The sequence below is a fragment of the Cuculus canorus genome, chromosome 17 (assembly GCF_017976375.1).
Source record: "Cuculus canorus isolate bCucCan1 chromosome 17, bCucCan1.pri, whole genome shotgun sequence".
NCBI lineage: Eukaryota > Metazoa > Chordata > Aves > Cuculiformes > Cuculidae > Cuculus > Cuculus canorus.
Window position 1 is genome coordinate 13192832 of NC_071417.1, and position 13096 is coordinate 13205927.

Genomic DNA, 13096 nt, shown 5'->3' on the forward strand with positions numbered 1-13096 from the left:
ATTCCGCAGCAGTTAACACCTCCGCTCTCAGTGAAAGCAGCTGTTTTGCTCCATGCCCCATAAAACCATGAACAAACTTTTACACGTTTGTGCTGAGACAAGGGATAGATATTGCTTATCCGCTTCCCTGCCGCTCCGCAGCACACCCTGGCAATTATGGTCAGGTCTGTCGTTATCAAGTGAGCAATAAGGAGGAGTGTGAATGGAGATAGGTGATGGGATGGGCCCTGGAAGCGCTGTGGCAACGAACAAGTTATTGCAGGTTTGCTGGCGCCGTCAAGTCTGTATCGGCTTGTTTCAATGGCCATGCTGGAGCAGAGAGGCAGGCACCATGCTGCTGCCGGGAAGGCGGCTGTGTGCTGAAGTCAGATGGCCTTCTCATCTGCATGCAGGGATGAGTAAACAGCATACAATGTGCACATTGATTTCCAGCCCTCCCTGTCACCTGCCCTCGTTTATAGTGGGGAGATGAACTTTCACCTTTTGTTTGTTGGCCGTGTATTCATTTTCTATTTTACCTGTCAAAACCCAAAGCAAGCCTCTGTTGTAGTCTTCCTCCTCATGGCCTGCATGTCCACCTCAAAGTCTTTCACAGGACCGTATCCAGCCAATTCAGGAGCATCAGGCTGTGTGCTGCTCTTAACTGGGTCTGCAGTAACCACAGAGAGATGAGAAACGTGGGCACTTAGTCTAGACTGTCAAGGGGGTTTTTGCATATGTTGTGAGACAAAGATGTGCAGAAAATAATTGGCAGAGCTGGAAGCAGAATTGGGGTCTCTGGTCTTGGGAGAAGGTATTTAGAGATTGAGGGACAGCAGATGACCAAATTCTCTGGTTCTTTGAAAACCTTCTCTTGAAAAAGTAATCTGTTCTAGACTAAAACACCACACAGTTTAAATTTTTATTGCTGATTAAGGCTGTCAATGTTTTACATCTTCAGGAACCACGTTTTAATACAGTCAACTGATGTATGTTTTTTTATTGAGAACATTGAAATAAAGAAGGAATTATCCTTAGAAAAGAAGAATCTTCTAGTACTAACGAGGTGGGAGATGCTCAGGCTGTGGGGCCATGTTGGTGTGATCCAAAACCCTGGAAATGCAAAACCTTCTTGTGAAGCCTGGGAAAGTTTGGCTCTGAATTTGATCAGTGTGAGGTTGATCCAGGTTTATTACCCAGAGGATTTCTTCACCCCCAGAGTATTGCTATGTGGCAATGTTGTAAAAGGTAGAAATGACAGATGATTCCAAAGGAAAAGAAATGCTTAACTTGGAAATAAATTGCCTTTCCCTTTATTATAGGAAGTGCTTTACTAAATGGTGCTGCTAAGTCTGTGTTCTGATTTCTCTGTGGACTTTGGATAATCTTTGTTCTCAGGTATTCTGAATAGCTCTGACTACCCCGTTCCGACAGTCATCAGTAACTAGCAATGCTCCATTAGCTAATTGCTCAGTGACAGTGACCTTTCTGGGTAAGTCCGCATGACAGCCACATAAATGCCACCTTAATGCTTCCTGATTATAAGCCATTTGCTATATAACTTCAGTCCTCAAGTAACAGCACCTTTGGTTTCTTGGGACTCTGTGTGTCTCAGCTGGTCCAGCAGTCAGGCTTGGCTTGTTTGGACCAAATGGGTGATGTCAGCTTTCTTTACAGGGAATACTTGGAGAGTTGTTTCAGGAAAGCCAATCAACACTACACTGATCATTTCTCCAGCAATGCCATGGTGCGTTCTTTAACTTTGCAAAGGAACACCCTAACAGTAGACAGTTAGATGTGTAGATAAGAGGTAAAGAAATAATGGGTGGGAGAGGAAATATGTGATGGTCAGACTTGTGTTGATCAGTATGATGTGGCTTTGCTGGCCAGGAAGATGTTGCCTCAGAAGCAGAGTGCCCGGGGAGAGAGTAGGGAGGTGGCTGGCAGTGTGTGAACCATGCTTCTTCCTTTGTTGCACATATGGCCAAGTGTCTGGTCTTGACACTGAAGTGTAGAGGCAGGCGTTGTGGTGGAAGGGCTCTCCCTGGCTGTGGGTTCTAATGCTCAGCTTTACTGTTAGCATTTCTGTGGTGTGGGTGTGTGAGAATTTCCCAGATTGGGTTAGTCCTAACGCCTGTCTGGCCTGGCATCTAATAATGCCTCTTTTGGGAGACAATATAAAGGAACAGGACAATTGCAACTGAAGCTGCAAGATTCAGAAAAGTTGCGAGTCCTATGCTGACATGCCCGTACCAATGACCTCGGTAGCAGAAAAGAAGTAAAATAAACCCAGGCCTAGTTGTGAGGGTAGCTGATGTTCCAGGTTTTCTGAAAGTTCCCCTCTTCTTTAAGCCGTTGTGTTTCCCTTTTGACAGCATCTAGAATAAACCCCCAATAGTTTTCATGTCTTAAAAATTTTTATTTTGTTATGTCTGTGACTTTAACGTAAGGACATCGCCATACGCCTAGACCAAATGTGTAGGATGTGCATAACTGCTCTCCGAGGTGATACCATCCGTTCTTGTCGTTTGGTTAAAGATGTGGGGCAATGTTGTGGATGCAGCCCACCAGTCCTTGGTGGGAGTTTAAGCACCATTTAGTGCTCAAGCTCTTTGCTTCTGAGCTGAAGATAACTAGGAGGTGAAATAACTGGAGCCAGTCCGGATGGAGATCAGAACGATGACTTGTGTGGGTTTGGCTCATAAAAATTTATGATAGCCTTAGGTACTGCTTAGAGTGCTGTGGCTATCTCAGCTGGGATCTCTGAGGGTCTGTCTTTTGTAGGGTACAGACACAGGTACAAGCAGTCGTGTTGCACAAGTCCATGATAATCCCAGGTTCATGCAGAGGATTTATGCAGGCTCTTGGCTTTGCTTTTGTGTCAGTGGTTTGAGGAGAGGCAAGAGAAAAATGAACACTGGCGGTCTTAGCAGTAGAAAAATCTAGTTTCTCGTATGATAGTGCGGTAGTTGTCACCTGGGTTATGATGTCCTGTTCATAGCTTACAACACCCAAAACATTCACCTTTTGGGTGGCAAAGCTCAAGAGAGAATTACGCGGGATGTAAAGCCTAGTGAAAGTTCAGCTTCAGCAAGCAGTGAATCAGAATGAACTTACAGAGGCTCAACAAGATGTTTGTTGAGGGAGACAGAGGATGGTTTAACTGAGCATTTTCCCTGCTGTTTCTCTTTTGCTGTCTTCCAGTTTTGCTGTTTTTCAGGACCCCTCTCTAGTCCAGTCTTGTTCAAGCTCCTGCAAAGAGCAGTTTTTTCTGCCCAGTATAAAGCACGGTTGAAGTCCTGACAAACAGATTTTTAAGACTGCTTAATTAGATGTTTCCTTCTCACCCTAGGGCAAAGTAAGTTGCTGGTGCCATCGTAAAGGCTTGTTGGGAGTAAATGTCATGCTGTCACAAGGGGAGTATTGTGATCATAGTGGGTTTTTTCTAATTTTTGCATGTGTCTTGTGTCAGGCATTTGCATAAAACAGAGCTTGCGTCAATAGATTGTCTGTGCCTGTGTTTCGGGACGTAGTTGTGCAGTGTTGCTCTGCACTCACCACTCAGAGTTGGTTTACACTTGATGATGGTTGATTTATGGTGAAGCATATAATGGTATAACTAAGAGCAGCATCAGCTCCGGGATATAAGCCTGATGTTGTTCTCTCTGAAGTTAGTGATAATAATCCTGATGACTGGTTGAAAAAACAGTGCATCTGTTCTATGCCGCAAGGCCTGTTCCTTCTAGCACAATTTTTGCAGATTTCAGTGCAGAAAAATTGTGATCCGTGTCTCATTGCCTTTTTTTTCCCCATGGATTCTTTTCTACTTCCTATGCCTGATTTCTTCCACTGCTCAGAATCAGAAATGGTTTTGATAGTAAAACATCTGCTTCTGGGATGTATGTGCTATTCTTGCAGTTCTTGTTCTTTTGATGTATTCTTTGAGTCCATTATGTCTTCGTCTGAGCCTGAAAAGATGTGAAATGACAAGTAGTGTAACAGGTAAATATTTTAGCACACGTGAGACCAGTCTTTTTGTGTTCTCAGTATCGTTGTATCATTTTCCTGTAGATAATGCAGTGTTTTCAGTGCTCAAAAGGATCCGAACTCTATAATATCAGCTCAGATTTTGGATGACGAACATTTGGAACTCTGTCCCTGAGCTTTTTTGAAAGTCTGCTCCTGGAGTCTGGCTTTGCTGTGCTGCTGCCTGAATTTTGATTGCTGCTGAGAAGTGAAAATGAACGTTAGGGTGTTGCCCTGAGGAAGTTCGACTGCCTTGCGTCAGAGCTAGATGGCCCAAGGTTTTGGTCACAGCTTACGCTTGATTGACTTTTGGGTAGGACACAGCATAGCGTGCATCTCTCATTCTGGTGCAGCCTGTGCTGCAAATCCTTAAATCTCATTTCCTCAGTTCCGTTGAATTGAATCTGCTGCTTAATAGAATGCTGGACTTTACCCATAACTTGCAGATTCATGCTCATAGTCCAGAATGCTGTAAGAGTGTGCAGCCTCTCTGGGTATGGAGATCCTGGGGCAGGATGGACCTGCAGTGATGATGCAATGTCAGAGATGGCCTCAAGAATCCTGAGTGCAGTTCTCCTCTACTGTCAGAGCTAAAGGGCGAGCTCCAGCAGAATGCCAGAAGGGATCTGACTTCCCTGAGCCTGATCTTCTGCTAGGATAAAGACATTACAGCGTAACTGCACTGGGGACGTGCTGGGGCCGAAGACTTTGTCATCCGTGGTGACACGTGACATCGTGGTGACACACCTGGACTTCTACAGTGTCCTGAAACGTGTAATACGAATGAAATGAGTAAGCTTTTCAGTTGAAAGCTAACAGATAAACATGTAAATGACCTAGAGAAATAAACGGGCAGTATTTGTCCTTCTAGACATTTTTAAATGCCCGTGTTGAATAACTTAAAAAGAACATAAATAAGATACAAATGACAGGAACGTGAATCCTTAATGTAGTTTTTGCACTTCACGAGTTTACGCTTTGCTGGTTTTCTATATGTCTTTTCTTCCCCTGTACTTAGCAGTGCTGGTTTGAATAGCACAGTGATCCTGATGATTTCCACTGTTCTTAAGTTGCAGCTGTTAATGCTGAGCTGACAGAAGGATCTGTAGGTGTCGAGTCTGTACTTACCTTTGGAAAGCTCACCGTGAACTGCAGCTGCCAGCTGTCCACACAAACTTTGGGTAAGTGTGGGAAATGTCTCTTCACTATCTTAAACCGCACTACAATAATAAGTTATTACAGTAGCAACTAGAAGGTATAAGTAAGATCAAGTCCCTATCCTGTACGCGGAATGAGTGACAGCCTCAAATATGGAAAAATGATGGACATTCTTCATGTGCTTCTGCAATCAGATTTCCTCAGAGACTGAGGCAGATATGACATTGAATTACATTTTTCTTTACATTTGTATACTAAAAATAAACCCTGCCTAAGTCATTCAGTGTCTTCTTGATGGTTTAGAAGCAGTCAGGATGACAACAGCTACTGGTCAGAATTGTCAGAATCCAGCCTCATTATCACAGCTCACAGTACTTGACCTGGAGACCTGGCCAGGAGGAGACATTCAATAGGGTGCCAGATTCCTTTGGAATTAAGATCTTGCATATGGGATTTATGCTTCTGAGAAAGATGCTCTTCCTACTCGTAGATATTACCAGGATAATACTGTTACTAAGGTAAAGCCTTTGATCTGGTGGGCACTGCCCTTTCCCTACTCCAAAGGTCTTGAAGAGTGATGAGGATTACAGAGGGTATTCGTTCCTTTGTGAGGGGGTTCAAATGAGTGAGTGGGAGAATGGCTGTTAGTACTAGAAAATGACGTTCAGCGTGCTTATCTGCAGTTTTAACAATGTCAAAACATATTTTCGTGCTAAATGTGAGCCGAAGATTTAACGAACTTTTAAAGTGGACTTTAAGTAGCTTTATGTTCCCTGTTGTTAAGTAGCCAAGTACAGGTAAGAAAGGAGTGCATTTTGAAAGTGAATGGCAGCAATACCTGAAGCGAATTATAAACTAAATGGGAAGTTTAGTCCTTACAGATACAGCCACAGGTAGAGGTTTGAGAAATGCGTGGAATACTCAGTCCCATATGCAGATTTTGGGTGAATGTTAAGACACAGATTTTAACAGGTATTTAGATAGCTCTGGTCCATGGTAAGCGCCTGCCTGCCTTCCTTGCCTTCTTGCTGTCTTTCATTTATCTGTCCATATCATCTTGCTAAATCTATTCAAGACCTGACAAATCATGTTGGTACATGTTTCCTCCAAACTGCCCGTTTTTTTCACATTGAAATCAAATTTGCTACCAAGTTTTCAGTTAAAACTACAACTTATCCTTCAGACATGCTCAGTCCTCTAAATCAGGAGTGAAATGTTTGAAAACACTTGCGGGAGGACAGAATGGATGGGTGTCGCAAACCCCCAAGGCCTTCATACATAAACTTTTATCAAGGTCTTCAGATCTATTCATTTTGGATCTCGTGTTTTTGAGAGTTCTGAATATTGTTTGGGGAGGAATTCTTAGTTTTCTGTGAAGGCTAGATTTTCTTCAATGCAAAAAGAAACTAAAAATAAGTTGTTTTAAAAACACTGGCATATCTGCATTTTTACCAGTCCTCCATACAAAGCAGAGGGTTTGGCCTAAAGACTGTACACAAGGAAGATAAATCTTGTATCACTGCACAGCTCATAAAAAAATTATTTTTAGCCAAACATACAAATACCTGCCTTTTTATTTGTTATGAGTTTGTTTTGGTTTGGTTTTTTACAGCAAAAAATAAACTGTAGAAAAAGCATGGGAAGCAATAAATCTGGGTGTGTCATTGGTAAGTGCTCGAATGAGTTCCCTTTGCATAGTGGTAGGAAATTCCTCTGGGAACATATATTTTTATATGCATGTCAGAGGTCTAAAATTGTTACTAGAATTAACCATCATGTTAGAAAAGAGGAAAAGGGGTTTCCAGTTTGTTTTATTGTTCTGTTTTGGAATGAAGGATTGTGATCTGAGTGGGAAAAAGTTATGGAAAATAAAAAGTCATGGAAAATGAGCTGGATTAGACTGAGCCCAGTGAAACTCCTGACCTGTGGGGCTGACCCGTAGAGCCAGTTCATACAATCATGGAATGGCTCGGTTGGAAAAGACCTTTGAGAACATCGAGTCCAACCGTACCTGTCCACTACATAGAATCAAAGAATCACTAGGTTAGAAAATTCTGTACATTCCTCTGGAAATGGCTGATAGTCTTCCCCCTCGCTTCAGCCAGAGTTGCGTCAGACCCAGCGGTCCTGAAGGGCGGTTGGTGGCTGCTTTCCCTCTGGAGCGGGCACGAGATGATGCGTTGTGCAAGGGTTTGGTATCTGAGTTACCTGGAGAGTTATGCCTTGGGGAGTGAGGTGGGATCCAGACCTTTGGTGTGATAATGGCCATGTTTAGCACTTCCCATGCCTGGCTATCAGCGTGTTCACAGAGGGAAAGGTACAAGTGCTGCTGTTTCCCCAGTCCAGAGCAGGGGGGGACAGTCTGAGAAGAGCAAGGCCAGAAGCGCTGTGCTGCACTGACAGCAGTCCAGGCCTGGCCTCCAGCGGGTGGTCACTGGCCAAGCTGGAGATCTCGTGCAGTTCTGCCATCCCTGCTGAGCAGCCCCGGCCACAGGGCCGCATGCCATAGTGAACTCTGTGAAACCAGCCTCCCTTCTGGCCTTGTCACCAGCCACGTGCAGCTCGGGTGGGATGTCCCTGACCTGTGTGTGCTGAAGTTCCTGTCCCCAGAGCAGTGTCTTTGAAGCACAACTGCTGGGATGGGAATTTGGGCAAGGGGACAGGAGTTCCTTGCACCAATTCTAGTGGAAAACAGGAAACGGGCAGGGTGGTGCCTCCTGTCCACGCCGAACTTGGAGCAAGCGGCTCCTTTATTCCCGCGATCGCTAAGCTTGCCTTTGATATTTATGTTCCCTCGAGATGGCGCAGCATTACGAGGCTCCGTTTGGAAAGAAGCGTACTGATGGGCTGGATGTGCGTATCCACACAGGTGTGCCATACGCCTGCGCTGACAGACACAGCCCTCGCTGGAGTCAGGAGATGTGGCTGGCTGTACCTCTGAAACACGGCTCTGCGTTAACCTTCGATGAATAGAAGGCTGTTCGAAAGAGAATATCTGCCTCATATAATAACCTAATCAGGCAGATCGAGAGAGCCTTTTTACTTGTGTTTTCTGATCAGAACATACCACAGAGTCTGTTTGCTTATCTCTTAAACCTCTGCTGTCCAAACAGAACATATGGTATCTTTGCAATGGCAAAGGTGAGTTGAAGTCCTCAGCTCCTGCCATCAGAGAGAGGAAAAGTTCCGGCAGGTTGAGGAGCTCGTGGTGCCATTGTGCCGCAGTCCATCAGCTGAGAGGGCCAGAGCCGCCCATGTGCTCAGCTTTGGCCCTGTAGTCAGCACTGCCGTGCACGCTGGAGGCTGCGGGTGTGCTGCAGCTCAGGCCTATTAACTCATCGTAACCTCAGATATAGCGGGGAACGGTCAGATCAGAAAGAAGAAAGTTGCTGACTTCACCGAGGATGGACGTGTTTGTTTTAGCTCGCTGTCGTGTGGAGGAGGTTCTTTCTAATTGTGTGCTAAGAGGGCTTCTTTCTACATGTTCTGGCAGCCAACCTGCTTTTGAAGAAACTGGGCTGGAACGGACCAGCTTTTTTGTTATGAAATGGAAAGGATAGATCTGTGTGTTTGAGTGAAGAAGAGGCAAGTCTTTACTTAATTACCTTTCAGTTGAACACATCATATCCCTGTCATGTATAAACAACATGAAGAGTTAAGCCACTGTAGTTTTTCTCCTTCTTCAGTTTGACTGAGTGATGACTGCAGTGACTCCCCTCAAACAGCTCTCCCCTTGTCACCCCTGTGCAGAGATTCTTCTCCTTCCCTTTCTTTTTATGCCAAGATAAAATATGTGTGTAAATTGGATGAGCGCAGAGTACGATAAGAGGGGGAGCAAAAATAAGACCCTAATTAATAATTCTATAATTAAGGGAGTGAGAGAAGAATGATTTGGGGAATCACAAGAATTTCAGTCTGTTACTTGCGTGTGTTGGTGCTTGTAGTTGTACACTAAAATAATGCCAGCTGTCCTTCCTTCTTTTAATAATAGTTTATTGCTTTCCTGTTGCGGGGCCATATTTGGACAAACATTAACAAGATCAAAGCTGAACGGACAGTTACGATGGCTGTGATTCAGCACTGCACTCCAGCACCGCATTTCGTTGTGACTTCAATGGGACATACTTTGACTTCGGCCAGATTCAAATGTTGCTTCAACCAGAGGCAGGAGGAGTGACTGTATGACTGGATGGGAGGTGTGGTGTGCTTAAAAATCAAAGGCACAGATAGTTCCTTTTCTAAAGAACGGGAATTGCATGTTCTTCCTGCAAGGCATTGCTGTGGACTAAGCACCCCTTGATCCGGGCCATAGCTATCATGCAGTGTTTCAATAGCTGGAAGTACAAGAGCCAGAAGAAGCTTTGGATCCATGAGGGTGCAGTCAGCAGGAAGAAGGATAGAGGAATAGTACGGAGGAAGAGTGGGGATGTGCCCATGAACCAGGGTTCTCAGGCCTGATAGTCAGCAGTACAGCCAAGATCCAGCTGTCCCCAGAAGCTGGCGCTGACAGTGCCGTACAGCAGCTGCTGGAGAAAGAGTTTAAGGTATAGGAAGAGTACTGAAGGCTCCCTCCCTTGCTACAGACGCTCGGGTGGTGGGCGGCAGTGTCCAGGGGCCTTGCCGAGCTGGACACTGCCCGTGGACCAGACTGTTTTGTGCCAAGAACACAGCAAGCTGTCCCATCAGACTGGGAGGATTTAGTCCTGTAGCTGCAATGGTTTCGTAGGAGAGAAAGTTTCACTGTTTAGCAGGACATGAGGAGAAACTGAAATTATTTGTGCTGAAATCCCGCAGTTGATACCTTCCTTTTGATGGCAGAAAATCTTAAAATACAATTTTCTTGTCTTATCCAGGCCATTAAAGTGTAATAAATCGTGGCAGCTTCGAGGTTTTAAGATTGTTTTTTTATTTTTAGTGGATGGGCTGCACAGCCTTGGAAACACTTGGAATTCCCCTTGGTGATTATATGGGAGTTATTTATAGTAAATCCTTACTCTGATGGCAGAGTCTACCTCACAGCTTGAGAACAGCTACTTTGAAGGTGGGTGTGTAGGCTCATTTAGCAGTTTTACTCACTGTGTTTGCCATTTCGTGTTTCTGTGTTTTCAGCCGCTGTCATGAGTGAGCAGAAGCATTTGTGGGCACGTTGCCACTGTTGCAACAAGGCAGCCACGCTTTGCTTTAAGCACTCCCTCTGGACCCGCTTTTCAAATTGAACGGCATTATCATTAGTATAACACCGCGTGCTTTGCCTGTGACGGGCCAGACTGGATGGGTACAGCAGTGGAAGCATGGAGAAAATGGAGACATCAGGGAAGGAGAGGGAGGGGAATTTAATTTCCTTTACTCTGACATTGATGTTGTTGTAAAGTCTCTAAAATGGCACCTTCTGGCTCAGAATCCAGCAGCCACAGTGACATGTCTTGCTTTGTCCAGACTGGTTTTCTTGTCCAGTTAAGCAGGAGAGTCTCATGTCTTTAAAGCTTCCTGGCTCCCAGGAGGAAAATGCCGAACTTGTCAGAGAAAACAAACAGTGGCTCTCCTTGCCTGTGTGTGTTCTGATTAACGAATCTATTAGGCTATAAAACCTGGGACCCCCTTTCGCGGAGAAAGAGCATACTTTAGGAAGCTGTTGACAGTTCCTAAGTCTGAGCCCTCGCACAGGCCTGGAGACCTATCAGCAGCTTGGAGGGAGGCAGCCGGGGCCTGTTTGTTCCAGGAGGTCCCGGAGAAGTGTTTGACGCTCGGTAAATGCCAGATGCACTGCTTTAATCTGTAATGTGGGAGGCCAGAGGGAGAAAAAAAAGAGGAGCCGCAGCACAGCTGAGTGGTTTTGTTCTTCTGGTGTAATCAAAGCGTGTTTGGAGGAATGTTACCTTGGGCCTGGATGTTGTTGGCTTCCACAGACTGAGCAGGGCCTGGTTTAACAGTAGCTTCCTTAGTGCATTTGCTCTGTCGCTGCAGCAAGCAACCGGAGTATTGCAGCTGATGGCATTCCATGGTTTGGTCGGAAGGGAAGCAGTTGCCAGAATTGGATCTAGCAGATGCGGTGCTGATCTCAGCATTAGCTTCCCAAGGAGATGCAAAACCCTGGCACTGATATTTGAGGATGTACAAGACCTTTTTTACAAGAACAGAAGTGTTAAGCCCCACATTCTTGGCATGTTCCAGTGAAAGCAATTATATTCCTCGCCTTTCTTTCCCCTGTCCGTTTCATTGCTGCTGTTGCTTGTTAGGGGTACAGCATTTTTCTCTGGCACTGTAGTATTTGTCAAGCGAAAACACAAACGGTTTCTTCATTCCTTCATACACTGCTCAATGTTTTTTCACGTTCAGAGAATCAGAATCATGAAGTGGTTTGGGTTGGAAGGGACCTTAAAGCCCATCCAGTTCCAACCCCACTGGATCAGGGGCTCCAAACCTCATCCAACCTGGCCTTGAACCCCTCCAGGGATGGGGCAGCCACTTCTCTGGGCAACCTGCGCCAGGGCCTCCCCACCCTCACAGGAAAGCATTTCTTCAGAATTCAGAGTATGTGAATATTTCAGTGAGCTTCAGCTTCATGTGGCACCTGATGCTTTGTCTGCCATGGAGCAGAGCCACCAGGCTGAAGTGAGGAGGTTTCAGAGCAGCGGGCTCGTGTCGCGGTGTGCTCACAGCCAGCTGTGCTCAGGTCTTTGAGCTGTCCCGCAATGCAGCCAGCAAGGCTGGTAAAACCAGTGGTCTCCAGCCCATCTTATGCGTCATCCCACTTTTTGTAATTAGTAATTAAAGTAATAAATATGTGTTGGTGAATAACACTGAATGTATTGGTGAGTTACCGATACGTGATTCAACATGTTTTAGACAAATTGCTGCAGTGAAATGAACCTATTTCTTACTTTGCCAGGCTTGGGAAGTTGGGAAGCAGCCGTTGTGGTTGGAGCCTGGTCTCGTCTCTCATTCGGTCCCTCCCGCTCCTCTGGCGCAGGTGGTCTCAGTGGTTCTGCGGCAGGTGGCTTCAACCCGCCCTGCAGCCCGTGCCGTTAGGTCAGTCCTGGGAGACCTCTGAGCAGAAACACTGAAACACCGTGGCACGTTTAGATTTGCTGGATGGGATCTCTGTGTCTGCCAAACACAAGACCTGTTGTGAATCACAGCAGGACGTTCTCTTAAAGAGCCCGGCAGAATGCTGCTGACAGTGTCGCAGAGCAACGCTAATCCGACAGCACATTGGTCACGGTTCCTTGGGTTACCGGCCGGCGCTCTGGCAGAGTAGGGCCGTTACTGTGGGAATGAGGGACCTCGTGCTGTAGGGACACAGTCAGGGCATTAGGAGGAAGAAAATCTATCCTATTCCCATCACTTCCTGAAGGGAATGTGTCAGAATGACGCACGTACTCTTGGCTTTATTTGATGAGGGGGCTGGAGGGGGATCGGGAAAGGAATGAGTTGGTCTCGAGGGATGCATGGTTTGGTTTCACAGGGTCACGATGCTCTAAATGTTCATTTTGGATTGCTGAAACTGAAGGAGTGGAGAGCAGCCCTCGCTGGATACACATTTGTCATCCTCGTGACTCAGGAGGACCCTTGTGGATATTTTAGACAGACCGTGGATTATGGTGGGCTTCGTGATAGCTTTTCTCAGCCTCATAAACAGACCTCAGGAATGAGAAGGGAGGATCCGAGTGACGATGGCATATGCTGTGCCTGAGTTCATTCTCCCAGAATGCTTCTGGTAGGATGAATCACAGGAGAAAGGACGTTGGGAATAAAGGCATCCCCTAACACACATTCAGTGCTGCCCTGCCTTTCAGGTTAAATTGCAGCGCTTCGTTGCAGCGCGTGCCTCAGTGTCCTCATCAGGCTGACTTAACACTGATACAAGAAATGGAGCTTTAGTCTTTTGACGAGATCCTCACGTTCTCTGGTTTCCTTTGCTCATGGGGAAAGA

At 45.8% G+C, this 13096-nt stretch overlaps 1 long non-coding RNA gene across 2 annotated transcripts in view; it reads left to right on the top strand.

The window, feature by feature from the left end:
• The window catches only part of LOC128853916 (uncharacterized), a 71024-nt gene that overhangs the window by 20083 nt on the left and 37845 nt on the right, over positions 1–13096 (top strand). Inside the window, exon 5 of one of the 2 annotated variants that reach the window (XR_008452740.1) lies at positions 5076–5186. The exons of the other annotated variant lie outside the window; for it this stretch is intronic. This is a non-coding gene — a long non-coding RNA (uncharacterized LOC128853916). Of the gene's footprint in view, positions 1–5075; positions 5187–13096 lie in introns of those variants that run through there. 2 annotated transcript variants of the gene reach the window in all.